The sequence below is a fragment of the Panulirus ornatus genome, chromosome 48 (assembly GCF_036320965.1).
Source record: "Panulirus ornatus isolate Po-2019 chromosome 48, ASM3632096v1, whole genome shotgun sequence".
In the NCBI taxonomy this organism is placed as follows: Eukaryota; Metazoa; Arthropoda; class Malacostraca; order Decapoda; family Palinuridae; genus Panulirus; species Panulirus ornatus.
The window spans coordinates 17057419-17076865 of NC_092271.1; the positions used below are offsets into that span (position 1 = coordinate 17057419).

At 42.1% G+C, this 19447-nt stretch overlaps 1 protein-coding gene across 1 annotated transcript in view; it reads right to left on the reverse strand.

The window, feature by feature from the left end:
• LOC139764141 (uncharacterized) overlaps positions 1 to 510 on the reverse strand; it is a 35877-nt gene extending 35367 nt beyond the window's left edge. Inside the window, exon 1 of the mRNA XM_071690685.1 lies at positions 409 to 510. The gene's annotated coding sequence lies outside the window, so the exon portion shown is untranslated. The remainder of the gene's footprint in view (positions 1 to 408) is intronic.
• Between the last annotated feature and the right edge of the window lie 18937 nt (positions 511 to 19447).

Sequence of the window (19447 nt, forward strand, 5' to 3'; positions counted from 1 at the left end):
GTTTGACAGTCGTGTTGCCCCGTCTTTCTAACCTTGCGTATTTGGACCATGTCTTGAATCCTACTTATATATATATATATATATATATATATATATATATATATATATATATATATATATATATATATATATATATATATATATATATATATATATATATATATATATATATATATATATATGTATATATATATATGTATGTATACACACACACACACACCCTAGCCTATGCCATGACCGCATTCTACCGACCATCTCCTAGGGGAGGAGGAACAGCTGGGTGTACTGTGGACCAACTGCTGGGAAAGGGATTCGAAACTAAGCGGGTATAATCCCCTTCGGCCCATACCTGCATGATGACCAGTATGTGTGTGTGTGAATATATCATAATTGAATGATTTAACTCACTTCCATTCTTCCTACCACCTCAACCTTCCGCTTCCACTGGACAAACACCAACTAAACCTTCACTTCCTTTACGACGTCCACCTCACCGCCGCCACCGCAGCCAAAACCCCACCACCACCGCCGCCACCACCAGTCGAGCTGGCGACATGAACTCGGTGGCGTCGAAACCCTCTTTGCTCGCCGAGATCTTGTTTATTTTACCTTAGTCTGCGGCCCTTCCTGAGGACAAAACCCTCCGGAGGCAATTAAGATTTGTTTGATTTAGGCCAGCATTGCAACACGGTTGAAGTGGTCTGAAGAGATTCGTCAGTTTTCTCTCCTCTCTCGAGGTATTTGTTTTGCCTGCGGGGCGGTAGAGAGAGAGAGAGAGAGAGAGAGAGAGAGAGAGAGAGAGAGAGAGAGAGAGAGAGAGAGAGAGAGAGAGAGAGGTGTATGGCGGACGATGGATAGATTTCAAATAGTAGGAGGACATAGGGCATGCTGTATTGCTATGTGTAATCTGAGGAAACCGGATATATGGGTCTCTTGCACCTACGAGGCCACGGTGCAGTGGGAGGTAGGGAGTAGATGGAGGACTTTAGAGCAAGATGGTTTTCGCCTTCGACTGTTGCTCTCATTCGTCAGCTGACAAAGCGGATATCTTTTTTTCATCCACAGGGGTATGTGTCATCTATCTATCTATCCATCTATCTATCTATCTATCTATGTATATATCTATCTATCTATCTATCCATGCCTCTATTTATTTCACTATCCCTCGTATATCTATCCATTCATCCATCCATCTATATATCTATGTATCTATCTATCTATCTACCTACCTGCCTGCATATATATGTTTGACATAATCGTATTGTCAAAGTCATCCAGATGGTGTGACGATCAGTGAAAGCTGTTGCACATGCATTTATTCCTTTCATCTTACGGCGGGGAAAAAGAGGCCCATTGTTTGCAAACATTGCCCAGGCAAGAAGGGCAGCTTCGCATCCCACTGAAATTTTTTGGTGTCCAGCCAGTGTCTGAAATTCAGATCTCATGTGAAAAGTAAAGATTCCAAACTGGCCTGAACGAAAATCTATCACTGTATTTCAGATGAATACACTCTTCGTATGTCCGTATACAGGAGACGTTCATCTATTGAAATAACAAAAAACTGATGATTTCAGAAACGCCAAAAAGGTATATAGATCAGTTGGTTATTTTTTTCCCTATAATGGAAAAAAAAGGTTTCGAATATGTGAGTGACTAGTGTTTATTTGCCTCTGGTCGTCTAACCCCGCTCTCCCAAGTGACGGAATATGATTCACAGTGACTCCCACGTAGACGAACATGTAGTACTTCCCTTTATCTAACCATACATACACCAGACGATAGGTATGAACACTATCACTCCTTCCCAGACTGAAGGCTAGACGCCACACAATCTCACATAGAGTTTACACACACCTTCATGTGTGTACATGAGAGCAATGAACGAAGCTACGATAGTCTCAGTGCTTTTGTGTACACTGTGTTTTAATGCCTTTTTAAAGTTCAGCGACGCAGTGATATATCTTTCATGTGTAAATGCAATAGTTTTGATGTGATTAAATGTCATATGAAATACCTGTTCATTGGCACGGCTTCTCTTTGATATCTGACCCGCACTGTGACCTCTGACCTAATCGCCTCTTTTTCTTTTAATTTCTAAACTAGGAAGTAAAGTAACTCAATTCTTTGTATACGTTTGCAACAACAGAGACAAGATATGATGGAAGGGGTAGGTTTATGTGTGTGTGTGTGTGTGTGTGTGTGTGTGTGTGTGTGTGTGTGTGTGTGTATGTGTGTGTGTTTCCTATCTTTAACGACATTTCCCAGTGTGTTATGGAGAGGTATATACAAAATCTTTTTCTAAACATCACAGCCTCAGGCGATGTCTGTCTGGTCTTCACGCTACCCCACTGATAACCATGGAGTACCTCCTGACATCACTGACATCACATACCTCCTGACATCACTGATTCGACATATCTCAGGTGTAAAGACATGGTACATATACGCAAGGTTAAGAGAGAGGGCATCACTGATGTAAAACTCCTCTGTTCGAGCAATACTCGAATACTAGTCATACACACACACACATACACACACACACACACACACACACACATGAGCATAAAACTCCCTTACTGTTCACAACGACTAGGTAATAACACTCCCAACTCTAAACATGATATATGTGGCCCATCCCTGTACATCTCTAAACTGCACTTGTCATGTACAAATGCTTCCATACGTCTTCATATGTTGTTGTTCCCTTCCACTTATTTCCTTTAATGTCATCACAACACTCTGTCCTCACCTCTCTCTCTCTCTCTCTCTCTCTCTCTCTCTCTCTCTCTCTCTCTCTCTCTCTCTCTCTCTCTCTCTCTCTCTCTCTCTCTCTCTCTCTCTCTCTCTCTCTCCTACATGGGATGGATCAGGTAGATACAGCCACTCAGCTCACTCCCACGACTCCTCAGTTCAATAATAGGAAAAGAGAGAAAAAAAAAGAAAGAATATAATTGCTGACATGAAGTCTATACTACAGTGGCGTCTCTCTCCATCCTTCTACTCTAGAAGATTGGCTGACGTCTTCATTTCAGACCTGCTCCTTCAAACACAAAAGACCTCTCCTCAGCAGCAGATGGACTATCATTTTCTTGGTGTCTGCAGTTTATATAAAGCAGTCCACAATAGACATGATATGAGGCGTTAAGTACGGGTGTTATTGCTCCCACACTGCGTCTGTTCATTTCTTTTGCCCTGTATCTCTCCTCGTATCATCAGTTTTGCCACAGATCTTTGCCAATTATTTAACTTCCATGCATCCTCAGTGACTGAAAACCCCTCTTAACAGGTTCTCATCCACGTAACTTTCCAATGTATTTCTTCATTCAACAAACTTTACCAACCCCTTCGTAATCGGTTCCATTATAATACATATGTTATCCAACTCTATATTTATCAATCCTTTATGCTTCACTAGGAGGACTATGGTTTTCACATCTATACATTAGATGCCGGTACAAAATACTTTCCCATCTTACGTACTTCTTCCACACTCTGCACTTAAACTTTTACTCTTTGAGTCGAGCTTTAAGTTCCCCTCGAGTCTTCCTCCCTTGCTTGACTCAACACCTCAGCTTCACCCTCACTCACCGCTGCCATCCTCACTGATCCTTCCTCTCCTCACCACAATTTGTACATCGCTGTGGTTCCATGATCACCGGTGGATCATCGCCACATAACAACAATATCTTTTCATTTTCTTCCACTTCTTTCTCATTCCACCCTTCCTATCTGAGCTGTTTATCTTGAGACCTCCTGTCTAGCAGTCGCCTCCATGAACATTCTGAAAGACAGAAATGCCATTGACATACTGAAAAGATATTTCATATCCTCAGATTTCACCATAAACTTGTCACTGCTTCTGACACACATATTCTGTCTTTATTTAGGTTTTAAAAGCCTGGGTAGATGTCTGTTGCCTGTATATGAACACATCGTACACTCTGTCCATTTTACACCAACGAAGTTGCAGAATGCCTCCGATATGTCCTTTTCCTCTCATTTCCTGGACAATGGAGGAAAAGATTAACACATTCTCAAATGCATACTCCTTCATAAATTCTAACCTTATCAGTTGCAATCACATGACTCTATCATATCATCAATCTACTGTGCCATCTATCATCGGCAAGTTGATGCCTCTATGTTCATTACATTCACCAGTGAATCCAATCCCATCGATTGCCCTTATTAAAGTGTTCAAACCCTACCTTTGACACATTGTCACATATGACTCATGTAACCAATATTGACCCACAACAACACCACTTCACCAGCACCTCTCCATCAAGCTGATCCATTCCAGGTCACTGAGCCAATATCGTGATGGCCATGTACCTGATATATTCAAGCTCATGGAGCACTCTGGGAGATAATGAATCGGGTGAGTGTTGGGAGATGATACCAAACAGTAGACTAATGTAAGGAAAGGAGGTGACACGGGTGATATTGAGAAATCAAAAGTCAGGACATTAGGTTTCTCACCTCAAGTATCTATGTCCTACTCTTAACACTTCTCTTCGTATACATATTGTCTAACATACCCCTCGTAATACTCACGCTCTCTTCATTTTCTTCACTTACGTAGACCAAGGAATGACATAGTATTTACGTTGTTCTATGACTATTTCAGGAAAACTACCATGGAACAGCCTTGATGAATGAATAAAGAGAGACGGATCACGCCAACCGCATTTCTGGAGGTATGTTAAGTCAGGATCTCAGAAGAACGTAAGTTTACTCGAAACTGAAATATCATCTCACTCATAACAGCTCTTCTTTTCCTCTCTTCTCGTAAATTTTCGTTATTGTATTTACCAATGTACTATAAATCTCACAAACTTGCTCAGTGTGACAGTCTATCCTCGTTGTTTAGCTTTAGATAATAATTAGTTTAATAGAGTAGTTGGTCCCTAGACTCCAGAACAACAAGGCAAGACACAACTTAGCCTTTCTTCTTCCCTGACTCTCGGCCCTTGGGAGCTGTGTCAGCAAACTTGTGCTCAAACAGAGCCTGGAAGCAAGACCACCGGACACACGAGTCAAGTTTTCCTTCCAAGAGCGCCGGGAGGAGAGGTAAAATCTGGGAAGTTACCACAAGAAGGGTAAAGAAGTTGGTCTGGACACACGTCTCCGTCCAGAGAGGAGCTCTGTTGAGCGGACGTGTGGCAGAAAAGAGGAGCTTATAGCTAGGAAGGAGCTCTGTTGGGAGGACGTGTGGCAGAGAAGAGGAGCTTAGCCAGAGATGAGAGCTGTTTGAGGGGGCGTGTGGCAGGGAAAAGCCTATTAGTACTCCCTGACTGATGACTCTTCCCTGTACAGTCCTACCCACACCATGACTTGATGCCTCCATTACCACTCTCATGAACCCCATCACTATCTTACTCAACCACCATTGCCATCACCACACTAATTCCTTTACTACTTCACTCCCCCATCACCACCAACCATACCATCACCGCCTCAACAATCCAATATCACCACCCATTCCATCGCCATCTTCATCTCCCATCGTCAAATTACCCACTCCATAACCATCCTGCTGATCTCATCACCACCTCATCCTCATCCCCACCTCACTAACCCCTTCTCCTCCCTCGGTCTCCTATACACACCTTCTCTTCCCTCACCCATCGCCGACTCTGCCATAAGAGAGGCACTTCACAACAACCAGAAAGCAAGACGATACCTTTGTAAACACAGAATAGCAAACGACACCTGGCCCGGGTTCTCTGGGTGAAGGATTACTCGGAAATTTTTTTTCCTCAAAAAAAATATGGGTCTTGGACACGCACACTCCCAATAAAAGTTACTGTTCCCTTTTCCTTTATGTTTCGTCCATGTATTTGTATTTTACCTCCTTCAGAATAATCTGTTTCTCCCCACTCTTTTTCCCTCAGAGTTTCCATTCAAGAAAAGGTCGCTCAACTCTTTTATCCTTCATTGTACAGTTGCTGCTCACTCACTCCCTTCTGTTAAAGCTGAGCCTCTGTTTCTGTCTTATAGCTCCTTGAAACCCTCGTATAAAGCCAGTACCATGCAACTTGTACTTTACTGTGTTCTGGGAAAGATGGATATATCATATTGATGGGTGGTTGGTTGGTCTTTAGGTCCGTCAATTGCCTTGTTTATGAAGGCCGTTAGCGTCAGGCTGCTACACCCACCAACCCAAGCATTTTCAAGACTTTTTTCTTTTCAGGTGACAAAGATAATTCTAAGATTACATAATCTCTCACTATGCATGTGGCTCATGGTCAGCTGTGGCAAAGCTCTTACCCTCTGGACCTGTGAATGCTAAGAACTCTGTGTCTAGTATGGTATTTGATTAATAATAATTATACATATCACTTCGTATCATGAAATATCATGTTACACAATCTTTTTACTATTACCCCCATCATGCCCAGACGATCATACCTTCGTGCGTAAGGTTGTTATATATATACGATCTTAATGGACTTGCTGGTTAATGTGGGATTGGAACCTGTGTGTCTGGGATTCTGCCAGACAAACAACTTTGATGAACATGATTTAAACAAGAACTATACACAGATGAAGACAGATTATTGGTGTAGTGTGATGAAAATGATTTTCGAAAGCGCAAGAATAACCAGCAAGAATGGGCTGAAAGTGATATCAAGGCTGGGAGGACAAAGTGAGGACTGAGAAATGGCTAGAGGTTACAGACGCCGTAAAAAAAGAAGGATAGGTTCATCCTCCCACCACGTTACAGCCTTGCATGACGACCCCGACTAGCTCTGTTCAAAGGCTTCATCAAACGTTCCCCCCCATTCCATCCTACCTTGCTAATCATCGTCCATCATCATTAAGGTACATGTTTTTTTTTATTTTCCTTTCTGCACAACAGCAACGGACGTATATTGATTACCCTTCAGGAACAAAGGGTTTTGAAATTTACAAGTTCTTCTCGACCCCTCACTCCGTGCGTACTTCCCCTCCCCTTCCCTTCCTTCCCTATGCAGGGTGTGTGAGAATTTCGCACACATGTACGTAGGGAAACCTATTAAGCGACGAGCACACCCTTACCTTGAGGATTGCGTGCAGTATAGAGGCGGCAGATATCCTCTGGTGGAATGAAGACACGGAAGTGTTGATAGTGTGGGAAGTGAGTGCGTTGTGTGAAGTGTTAGCCGAGGTGTCGTGGGGGAGGCAAAAGAATGAGGTGAGTGAGCGGTCAGGGAGAGAGAGAGAGAGAGAGAGAGAGAGAGAGAGAGAGAGAGAGAGGACATGGTGAATCTGACATCACCTAGAACGTAGAATGGAACTCCAAGGACATCAGTTGGTAAGGGTAAAAACTTCAGTGAGAAGGAGGAGAAGGAGGAGGAGAAGGAAGATGGAGGAGGAGGGGGAGGCGAAGGAAAATGGAGGAGGGAGAGGAGAAGGAGGAGGAGATTAAAGAGGAGCAGGATGAAAATGCTTGACCTATGAGCCTCTACCCTCAACCAATTGACTCAGACATCATCCACCACGATGACCCTCTGCGCCCAGTGCGACAACACCTTACAAACGGAAGATTCTGGAGGTGTGAAGGATGAATGCTCACTTTCCCTTGATCGAGCGAGATACTCTGCAAAAACCCGAACATAAATCTAGCAGAAACTTTTTTTTACATATTTTTTTTTTGCCTCACTAATTGCCCTTTTCGAGCTAATATCAAATGGCTATTTTGAATTATGACATCCATTCATTCATGCACGTATTCTACATTATGTTTAACCCGGTACAGGATTTACCTCCATAATCCTTTCGACAGTTCCATTAAGTGTCGTTAATGAGCAACAACACATTTTATAGAACTATGATGAATCACACGTTTGGTTCTGAGTTCAGAGGTGAAAAAAGATGAGATTGGAAGGAAATTATGAAACAGATTTTTATTTGTGTGTGTGTGTGTGTGTGTGTGTGTGTGTGTGTGTGTGTGTGGTGTGTGTGTGTGTGTGTGTGTGTGTGTGTGTGTGTGTGTGTGTGTGTGTGTGTGTGTGTGCAGGTGATTGATAGACAAGCAGATAGAAACATATATGCATATATATTCATACATTATTCATATGTATATGGATAGATAGATAAGTAGATAGAGCAAAACATATATTCTATACATATGCGTGTGTACATGCAAATATTTCTACAATAACACACCTAAACTCATGCAATAACTTTCTAAATCTCAGAACATTATCATTATGTATCTTCACTTGTTTAAAAGTATACACATGTCTGTGTTGCCAGGTGTCATATGCACTGGCTATAACAAAAACTTATAGATATACCTACTCATTACGGGTATGCGATCCTCAGAAAATACGAAGTGGCCAATTGCTAAAACCAGCAGTTTGGGTCGTCGTTAGGACACGGCTGAGTTGACCCCGCCCGCCACTCGCCACATAACGGAGAGACCCTCTCAGTTCCCACCAGCAACACGTCGGAAGTGGACCTTGTCCTCGTGGTATTACCAGCGAGCCACCTTCACAACCCCAAGCATCATTACGTTCACATGATGGGAGACATCTACGAAGTTTCTGAACTTCTGAAAGAAAGTTAGTTGTAATTACGTTTTTTCTCTAGTTTTCTGTCTATCGTATATGGTCATTGTAGTTCGTGTACATCGAGTGCGAACTCATCATCAACGTAGGGAGCTTTAGTGGTGTTTTGTGATGGTAGATGAATAATGTGTGAGTGACTGAATGACGCTCATTTCCTGGTTCATATGTAGGCTAGTGTTATGATCCTATATCGGGTAATGCTTTCAAGGAATAGACTTGTGACAGAGCATATAAGTATGATTGTATCAATCATATACAGATATCATACACACACACACACACACACAAACACACACACACACACACACACGCACGCACACACACACACACACACATATATATATATATATATATATATATATATATATATATATATATATATATATATATATATATATATATATAGTTTTGTAATTCTGGGACCTCTTAAGGCTGCGCTTCATGCGGGAGCAGGATAAGGTGAATTCATTTAGGAAGATGTCTTTGACGACGCTGTCCTCCTTGCCTTCCTCTGATAATGATACAGTCTCATCCAAGGTAACTTCTCTGTCTTCACCTGCATCTTAATGCTCCTGCCTCGCATGACCTTCAAGTTTTCTTCTTCTTTTTTTTCCCCTCTCCTTACAGTGAAGTAGCGTCTAGTTGGAACACCCCATCACAATTTGCTGGTCCCATTCCCCACCTTACCACACCTCAGCACAATGTGCTGACCTCTTAAGCCTTCAGTACCACAGCCCAGCATACAATGTACTGACCCCCTCTCTCTAGTACCACACCTCAGCACAATGTGCTGACCCCTTAGCCTTCAGTACCACAGCCCAGCACACAATGTACTGACCCCCTCTCTCCAGTACCACACCTCAGCACAATGTGCTGACCCTTCTCCCTTGTGTCACACCCCAACACATAATCCAGACCTCACTCCCCTGTACCACACCCTAGGCTAGGACAATGTCCGGACCCTACATCCCTTGTTCGCCTTTTTTGTCTTCTTTTTTTCGCTTCAAAAACTGCAAACTTTTCAGACCAGCTCAACACCACCCGAAGCTTCAAGTAGAAACAATAGATGTTGCTAAATAATAACTAATCTCCATATCTTAAACCGGAATATTCTTATTTCTTCTTAAAACTCTTCCTCCGTCCCCCCTCACCTAAAAAGAAAATGAATCAATTGTGAGTCGCTGCGAAATTAATGATTTCCTCTTCAACAAGAAAGCAAAAAGAAATTCCTCTCCTCCAAAGACTGCTGGAACTGTGCATTTTTGAAAATGCCTGGTAGTCCTTTCTTTACTCCTGAACCTCTTTGGTTTGACGTATCCCTGCAGTTTGTTTCCTCGTTGAGCTGATCCACAGACGGTGTTGTTAAGCAGGAGGGTAACTGGGGTGGTGGATGGGATCTTGAGTGGTGTAGGTACACATGATCACCTGCTTCATTGTGTGTATGTGTAGATTTCACTTCATGTAAGTATCAATCTTTCTTTTTTTTCCCCGTTTGCTTCATTGCTCTTCTACCTATACCTCTGTGTATGTTTTGCCTCCGTGCATACTGTCTGCGAGTTTATTCATTGTAATCCCTGGTTATACACCATTCATGACGTCATGCAGTTAGATACATTGAATGAAAGTGTCGTCCATGGAACAGGACTTAACGTAATTATGGCGTGTAATTAACACAATCAAAAAGTTATTATTTCAGCTTCTTTACTGCCTCAACTTCTTGTGTGAGACATTAATTGTGTAGAAAATATTGAATATGTTCAATTTCATTTAATTTCTATTGTGAGGTTAGAGTACAGAGTTCTTCTTAGGCTATATTTAAGGCCTCAACACTATTATTGACATGTAGACATATGGGAAAATCGAATCACGTATCAATGAAATAGTCAAGTAACTATATCATAAACAAGTAAGCACGTTTTATATTTTTTTTTTTTTTTTTTTTTTATACTTTGTCGCTGTCTCCCGCGTTTGCGAGGTAGCGCAAGGAAACAGACGAAAGAAATGGCCCAACCCCTCCCCCATACACATGTACATACACACGTCCACACACGCAAATATACATACCTACACACCTTTCCATGGTTTACCCCAGACGCTTCACATGCCCTGATTCACTCCACTGACAGCACGTCAACCCCTGTATACCACATCGCTCCAATTCACTCTATTCCTTGCCCTCCTTACACCCTCCTGCATGTTCAGGCCCCGATCACACAAAATCTTTTTCACTCCATCTTTCCACCTCCAATTTGGTCTCCCTCTTCTCCTTCATTTCAAGCTAAAAGTTTGTTTTCTAAATTGTTTCTTACATTTTTCATATGTATATATATGTATGTGTGTGTGTGTGTGTGTATGTGCGTATGTGTGTGTATGTGTGTGTGTGTGTATATGTATATATATATGTATATTATCCCTGGGGATAGGGGTGAAAGAATACTTCCCACGTATTCCTCGCGTGTCGTAGAAAGCGACTAGAGGGGACGGGAGCGGGGGGCCGGAAATCCTCCCCTCCTTGTATTAACTTTCTAAAATGGGAAACAGAAGAAGGAGTCACGCGGGGAGTGATCATCCTCCTCGAAGGCTCAGAGTGGGGTGCCTAAATGTGTGTGGATGTAACCAAGATGTGAAAAAAGGAGAGATAGGTAGTATGTTTGAGGAAAGGAACCTGGATGTTTTGGCTCTGAGTGAAACGAAGCTCAAGGGTAAAGGGGAAGAGTGGTTTGGAAATGTCTGGGGAGTGAAGTCAGGGGTTAGTGAGAAGACAAGAGCAAGGGAAGGAGTAGCAATACTCCTGAAACAGGAGTTGTGGGAGTATGTGATAGAATGTAAGAAAGTAAATTCTCGATTAATATGGGTAAAATTGAAAGTTGATGGAGAGAGGTGGGTGATTATTGGTGCATATGCACCTGGGCATGAGAAGAAAGATCATGAGAGGCAAGTGTTTTGGGAGCAGCTGAATGAGTGTGTTAGCGGTTTTGATGCACGAGACCGGGTTATAGTGATGGGTGATTTGAATGCAAAGGTGAGTAATGTGGCAGTTGAGGGAATAATTGGTATGCATGGGGTGTTCAGTGTTGTAAATGGAAATGGTGAAGAGCTTGTAGATTTATGTGCTGAAAAAGGACTGATGATTGGGAATACCTGGTTTAAAAAGCGAGATATACATAAGTATACTTATGTAAGTAGGAGAGATGGCCAGAGAGCGTTATTGGATTACGTGTTAATTGACAGGCGTGCGAAAGAGAGACTTTTGGATGTTAATGTGCTGAGAGGTGCAACTGGAGGGATGTCTGATCATTATCTTGTGGAGGCTAAGGTGAAGATTAGTATGGGTTTTCAGAAAAGAGGAGTGAATGTTGGGGTGAAGAAGGTGGTGAGAGTAAGTGAGCTTGGGAAGGAGACCTGTGTGGGGAAGTACCAGGAGAGACTGTGTACAGAATGGAAAAAGGTGAGAACAATGGAAGTAAGGGGAGTGGGGGAGGAATGGGATGTATTTAGGGAATCAGTGATGGATTGCGCAAAAGATGCTTGTGGCATGAGAAGAGTGGGAGGTGGGCTGTTTAGAAAGGGTAGTGAGTGGTGGGATGAAGAAGTAAGAGTATTAGTGAAAGAGAAGAGAGAGGCATTTGGACGATTTTTGCAGGGAAAAAATGCAATTGAGTGGGAGAAGTATAAAAGAAAGAGACAGGAGGTCAAGAGAAAGGTGCAAGAGGTGAAAAAAAGGGCAAATGAGAGTTGGGGTGAGAGACTATCAGTAAATTTTAGGGAGAATAAAAAGATGTTCTGGAAGGAGGTAAATAGGGTGCGTAAGACAAGGGAGCAAATGGGAACTTCAGTGAAGGGCGTAAATGGGGAGGTGATAACAAGTAGTGGTGATGTGAGAAGGAGATGGAATGAGTATTTTGAAGGTTTGTTGAATGTGTCTGATGACAGAGTGGCAGATATAGGGTGTTTTGGTCGAGGTGGTGTGCAAAGTGAGAGGGTTAGGGAAAATGATTTGGTAAACAGAGAAGAGGTAGTAAAAGCTTTGCGGAAGATGAAAGCCGGCAAGGCAGCAGGTTTGGATGGTATTGCAGTGGAATTTATTAAAAAAGGGGGTGACTGTATTGTTGACTGGTTGGTAAGGTTATTTAATGTATGTATGACTTATGGTGAGGTGCCTGAGGATTGGCGGAATGCGTGCATAGTGCCATTGTACAAAGGCAAAGGGGATAAGAGTGAGTGCTCAAATTACAGAGGTATAAGTTTGTTGAGTATTCCTGGTAAATTATATGGGAGGGTATTGATTGAGAGGGTGAAGGCATGTACAGAGCATCAGATTGGGGAAGAGCAGTGCGGTTTCAGAAGTGGTAGAGGATGTGTGGATCAGGTGTTTGCTTTGAAGAATGTATGTGAGAAATACTTAGAAAAGCAAATGGATTTGTATGTAGCATTTATGGATCTGGAGAAGGCATATGATAGAGTTGATAGAGATGCTCTGTGGAAGGTATTAAGAATATATGGTGTGGGAGGTAAGTTGTTAGAAGCAGTGAAAAGTTTTTATCGAGGATGTAAGGCATGTGTACGTGTAGGAAGAGAGGAAAGTGATTGGTTCTCAGTGAATGTAGGTTTGCGGCAGGGGTGTGTGATGTCTCCATGGTTGTTTAATTTGTTTATGGATGGGGTTGTTAGGGAGGTAAATGCAAGAGTCCTGGAAAGAGGGGCAAGTATGAAGTCTGTTGGGGATGAGAGAGCTTGGGAAGTGAGTCAGTTGTTGTTCGCTGATGATACAGCGCTGGTGGCTGATTCATGTGAGAAACTGCAGAAGCTGGTGACTGAGTTTGGTAAAGTGTGTGGAAGAAGAAAGTTAAGAGTAAATGTGAATAAGAGCAAGGTTATTAGGTACAGTAGGGTTGAGGGTCAAGTCAATTGGGAGGTGAGTTTGAATGGAGAAAAACTGGAGGAAGTGAGGTGTTTTAGATATCTGGGAGTGGATCTGTCAGCGGATGGAACCATGGAAGCGGAAGTGGATCATAGGGTGGGGGAGGGGGCGAAAATTTTGGGAGCCTTGAAAAATGTGTGGAAGTCGAGAACAGTATCTCGGAAAGCAAAAATGGGTATGTTTGAAGGAATAGTGGTTCCAACAATGTTGTATGGTTGCGAGGCGTGGGCTATGGATAGAGTTGTGCGCAGGAGGATGGATGTGCTGGAAATGAGATGTTTGAGGACAATGTGTGGTGTGAGGTGGTTTGATCGAGTAAGTAACGTAAGGGTAAGAGAGATGTGTGGAAATAAAAAGAGCGTGGTTGAGAGAGCAGAAGAGGGTGTTTTGAAATGGTTTGGTCACATGGAGAGAATGAGTGAGGAAAGATTGACCAAGAGGATATATGTGTCGGAGGTGGAGGGAACGAGGAGAAGAGGGAGACGTTTTATATATATATATATATATATATATATATATATATATATATATATATATATATATATATATATATATATATATATATATATATATATATATATATATGCCAGTGATACATCCCCAATAAACTTTTCGCTTTTCAGGGGTTGCGTGGTGGTGGGGTGGGCGAGGCCGTCGACTGAACAAAAAAGGGAATTGCATCGTCTGCAAACCCGCAGACGGACATGAGCGGGAAATAGATTGTCGACACTAATTCTGCCGCCGTCACGGTCAGGATGTGCAGGTGAGGGCAGGTGTGTGAGAGAGAAGCTGAGAGGGGCAATCAGGACAGGTGTGAGAGGCAATCAGGACAGGTGTGAGAGGCTGGGAGAGGCAATCAGGACGTGAGGTAAACCAGAAGCAGGTGTGACAAGATGCGTCAGGCATTTAGGGCTTGGTAGCAGGGACGGAGGTCAGATAAAGAAGGCTTGCAGTATGGATTTTAGGTACACTACGACGTCTTTCTAGTCATTCTGTTTCCCCGTCATTGCAGAAATAAGAATCGTCTAAGAAGTCAAATCACTCCAATGAAAATCGTATATATCAATCGACACATATTCTTTTTTTGATTAAACTTTAAATTAGAATCTTTTTCTTGTCTTCTCAAGCAATCATAAAAAGCAGATGAAATTTTTATGAGACATTAGAAGGAAAATATAGGTTTCCTTTCATACTTTGGCATCTTCAAGTACCATGCGAGTGATTGGTTAACATGGATAGTTTGGGACCAATATCTTTTGAATGTACTGATTGTAACACTCTGGTCTTCCTTCCATTACAAGTCCCGCATCTCACACGACACACGCATCCACGTAGAGCCCACAACACTACAGTTACACCTTGGTTGCTCTGTGTCAGTAATGGCACATCCAGGAACACATTACCAATCTGTGCCAGTAATGGCACATCCGAGAACACGCATCCAACAGGCGTCAGTAATGACATCCCGAGAACGCATACCTAACCTGTGCCCCTAATGGCACACCCGACCACATACACGCCACCTCCGTCAGTAATGGTGGCACTTTGAGAACAGGATGTCACTGGCAAGAGCCCGTGCCAAACTTAGTCTTGGCGAATCTTTACACACACACACACACACACACACACACACACACACACACACACACACACACACACACACACACACGTTACTTGAAAAGGAAGTATAGCTATATGATCTAGTGCTCGGGGTCACGTCGTGTTACGATCACATAATATTTGAGGTCAAACAGTACTGTTAGGATAACGTAATGCTGGGGGTCACTTGGTGTTGGGGAACATGTCATGTTTGGGTCATGTTGAGGTTACGTCATGTTGAGGTCACGTGAAGTTGGGGTCACTCTGTGCAGGGGTCAGTGATAGGGGGTCACGTAGTGTTTGGTTCACGTAGTATTAAGGTAGTGTAATGCATGGGTCACGTAGAAAGTCAGCTTGTGTTACGTGGTTTTATTTTCCATTTATTATTGTTACGACATGTCATATTATGTTACCATTGTATATCAAGTTTAGCTGCTGCTGTATAAACTGTGTGTTATAATCCCTCGATACTGCTATGTTGTCTTGGTAAGTTTATTATCTAGGAATTGCTATGTTATATGATGTCTTAAAAACTGCCTCGAGGGGATCCAATGGTCTGTTGCTCTCTGAATTCCTTTGCATTTGTACTTCTAGTGTTGTGAAGCATGTTGTTGCGCTGTTGTGACAAGCGATTAACGTTTGATAGGATCGTATCCAAGCAACTCTCCTTGGACAAGCCTCAACTCCACTTATTATTCAGGATCTTCCATGTTACGTCTATGGTTCAGGATCATCCATGTTACGTCTATAGTTCAGGATCATCCATGTTACGTCTATAGTTCAGGATCATCCATGTTACGTCTATAGTTCAGGATCATCCATGTTACGTCTATAGTTCAGGATCACCCATGTTACGTCTATAGTTCAGGATCATCCATGTTACGTCTATAGTTCAGGATCATCCATGTTACGTCTATAGTTCAGGATCATCCATGCTTCATTCATAGTTCAGACTGGACTGTTGATTCATAAACTGTGGCTCGAAACAAGCTTAGTGTTTGCGCGTTTACACCTCATAGAGACGGTAAGATTTATTTACAGGGAGGATCAAATCCCTTCATAGACGCAATACAAATATAAATGCAAGGAACTCAGCCATTGATGGAACTTAGGGTATGTACAAAAGGGACATAACTTTCTCATTTGGCTGTTTCTTTACCAGACAAATAACAAAAACAACATAGCTAGAAACCTTTCCAAGGTACCAAACCTGTGTATACCAAAAGTACCAAATTGTCCTGCGATTCCTCAGTACGTTTCTCTCATTAAAGCTAGTTCGATCAACACCTGCTAGCAACTGATGTATCAGAAGATGTGCCCCTTGGTTTAAAGGTTGTCATGACACAGTCGATGTCGTTCAAGTGGAGGGGAGCTAGGAGCCGAGTGAAGGATCTAGAGAAGCCTCCTGCACAATCTCTTTATCAACAACTAGACAGTGAAGGATAATCACAGAGCCCCATTTTTCGCCTGTTCGTGGCACTTTCTCGTTCAGTTGGAATGCAACGAGCAAGTACGAAAAAAAGAATCCATTCCTTCCCTAAGAGGTGATATTGAACGTATATATGCGTTAAAACGGGAGAAACAGGCAATGAGAAAATGATTGATAAGATCTAAGGTGGTATAGGGATGGATGACCCAAGAAGTATGCGCAGGAGAGTCGGGAAAATACAACTATTAGAGAGATCATCCTTACGTTATGTACTGTCAGCGAGGCGAAGGTGTCCAGTTCACAGAACACGTCATGCCACCACTTCTCTACGACTATCAACAAGCCGTACGAGGCTAGTCCCTCAAACTGTATTTCATACCAACTCCCGTTTACGAAGGTTTCTAGACACTTACATCCCCAGGTCATCATAAGTTTCTGTACTTATATCTCTGTATCAACTCAGTCATTTGTTTTCTCTCGTACGTATAAAGGTGTGGCGAGCAGGAGGGAATATGTTATCATTCTCACAGAACAAAGGATTAGCTCTTTACATATTCACCGAATGTGTTCCAACTCCCTGGTCAGTTGGATCGACCTGAGCCAAATGTGGTTCAGATCATTTTCAGTTTGGATATGGAAAGGAAAGTTCTGAACTACCACTTGCAGTAACCTATACTTATCATATACGTCTAACTGAATTGGCTTTTTTTTCCATATATGTATAAATGAACAACACTACGAAATATTCATGAGACTCTGATGAGACAAATTCATGCATTACTTAGGATCATAAAGATAGAATGAAGATCAGAAGAAGAACGCGAGTGGCAGGATATAACCTTTACCAAATACATATCCAGAAAACCATGGCTCTATGTCAGATATTGTTGGAACCTGAACTTTTATGCAAAATTAGAATTCATGTCGGTCTGAAAATGATAAAGTCTGATTATCATTTTGTTTTGATTTCAAATTTTGAGGGAAAAATTAGATTAGTGGAGGTCGTCTTTTGTTTGCGTTCATTTCCATTTTGATAGTTGCTGTTTTCAAGACTTGAAAATACGAAAGGAAATTCGGGTGCAGTCTGGCGTGAGAGCCACCTCAATCTGGCGCGGGTTTTACATCAATTCTGGTGTGGGTTTCCACATCACGTCTGGCGTGTGTTTTCCATCAGTCAGGTATGAAACTTCACATCAGTCTGGCGTGGGCTTCACATCTGTCCAACGCGGATTCTACATCAGTCTGGTGTAGGTTTCACATCAGTCTAGTGAGGGTTCCACATCAGTCTGGTGTAGATTTCACATCAGTCTAGTGAGGGTTCCACATCAGTCTGGTGTAGGGTTCACATCAGTCTAGTGATGGTTCCACATCAGTGTGGTGTAGGGTTCACATCAGTCTAGTGAGGGTTCCACATCAGTCTGGCGTAGGTTTCACATCAGTCTAGTGAGGGTTCCACATCAGTCTGGTGTAGGCTTCACGTCAGTCTCGTCCTCGAGGGTCCACATCAAGTCTGGTTCGGTATCCCACACCTCCATCCATAAGTCAGCTTCCCAGAAGAATGCAGAAAAAAAAAAGAAACGGGTCAGATATATATATATATATATATATATATATATATATATATATATATATATATATATATATATATATATATATATATTCCAAATCTATAACCATGCCAAGAATGGTCAACCTTAAGAAAAGAAAGGATGTATTTCTTTAAAAATGCCCGGAAATAACGCCACCTGAAGAATGTAATCTCATCCATTTCCAGCTGTAACGCTTTCTCTCTCTCTCTCTTTTTTTTTTGTACAAAGAAAACACCGAAGCCGCCCCTTAGGTGTTCTGGATAATGAAGGAGGAAAGCGGCAACATCATTTAAAAAAAAAAAAGCAAATATAAACACATCTTCCATTGTCCCGTGGAACAATACATCCAAGGAACTCTCTCCCGTTTTCTTTCCCCCTGTTCGTAGATGTCTCTCAAAGTAGATTCTCAGACTCAAAACTCATAAAGCCGACTTGCGTCTCGCTCTGCTATTCCACAAATAACACGCTGATGATATTAGTTTCTCGCTTCAAAGGGTGTTCCACTGTCGAAAGTTTTCTGTGGTTGTATGATCTTAACCCTTTTATATTCCAGAAACACTTCATTGTCAACAAGGAAAGGAAATATTCCGCTCCCGAGAAAGGTGTTCTTGGAACCCTTATAATATTCATGATATTCATAATTCTCATACTATGCAAATACCTGTTCTGAAGCACTTGTTACCTACCCCTCAAACAACAAAGGAGAAAGTGGATATCATCCGCTGTTTCATTTGAATAAGCTCGGAAAGTTTTTCCCTTAATTTTTGGAGGTCAAAAAAAATCGTAAAGATAAACATTACTCCAGCTTGCTTTCTGCAAGATTCATGAAACTCGATTAGGAAAGAGTGAGGGGACTTCAGTGAGCTCATTAAAGAGCCTTGGGGAAAGTTATATCTCACAAGGGAAACCTGATATCTTGTTTTTTTTTTTTCACCTCAAGACATCGGCAGCGGCTGCGTTTACTGAAGATAGCGAGTTCATTATCCCTTCGGTTTAAGTTGACTGTTATCTTGTTTATTCCTGGACTTCATTCTTATTTGTCTCGTCCCCTCGAGTTCATTCATATCTTGGTAGTTCATATCGTGCTTTATCACTTGGTGATTAGTTCCGCTAGACGCAGTAAACATAGCTCTGTAATCACAGGGCAATCAGATAGACATAAGATAGATGTTGTCACCAGAGTGACAACATAATGCGTGATTGAGTTACTGGCCGCTAGTATGATGGATTTAAAGTCATGCCTCAGAACAGTTGGATGAAAGAAGTGGTTTACCGCAGGGATAAGTTTTGGGACCCTTTCTCTTTCTCATACACAGTGTCAAAATGATGTTGAGAATGGGGCTGCGTTGTA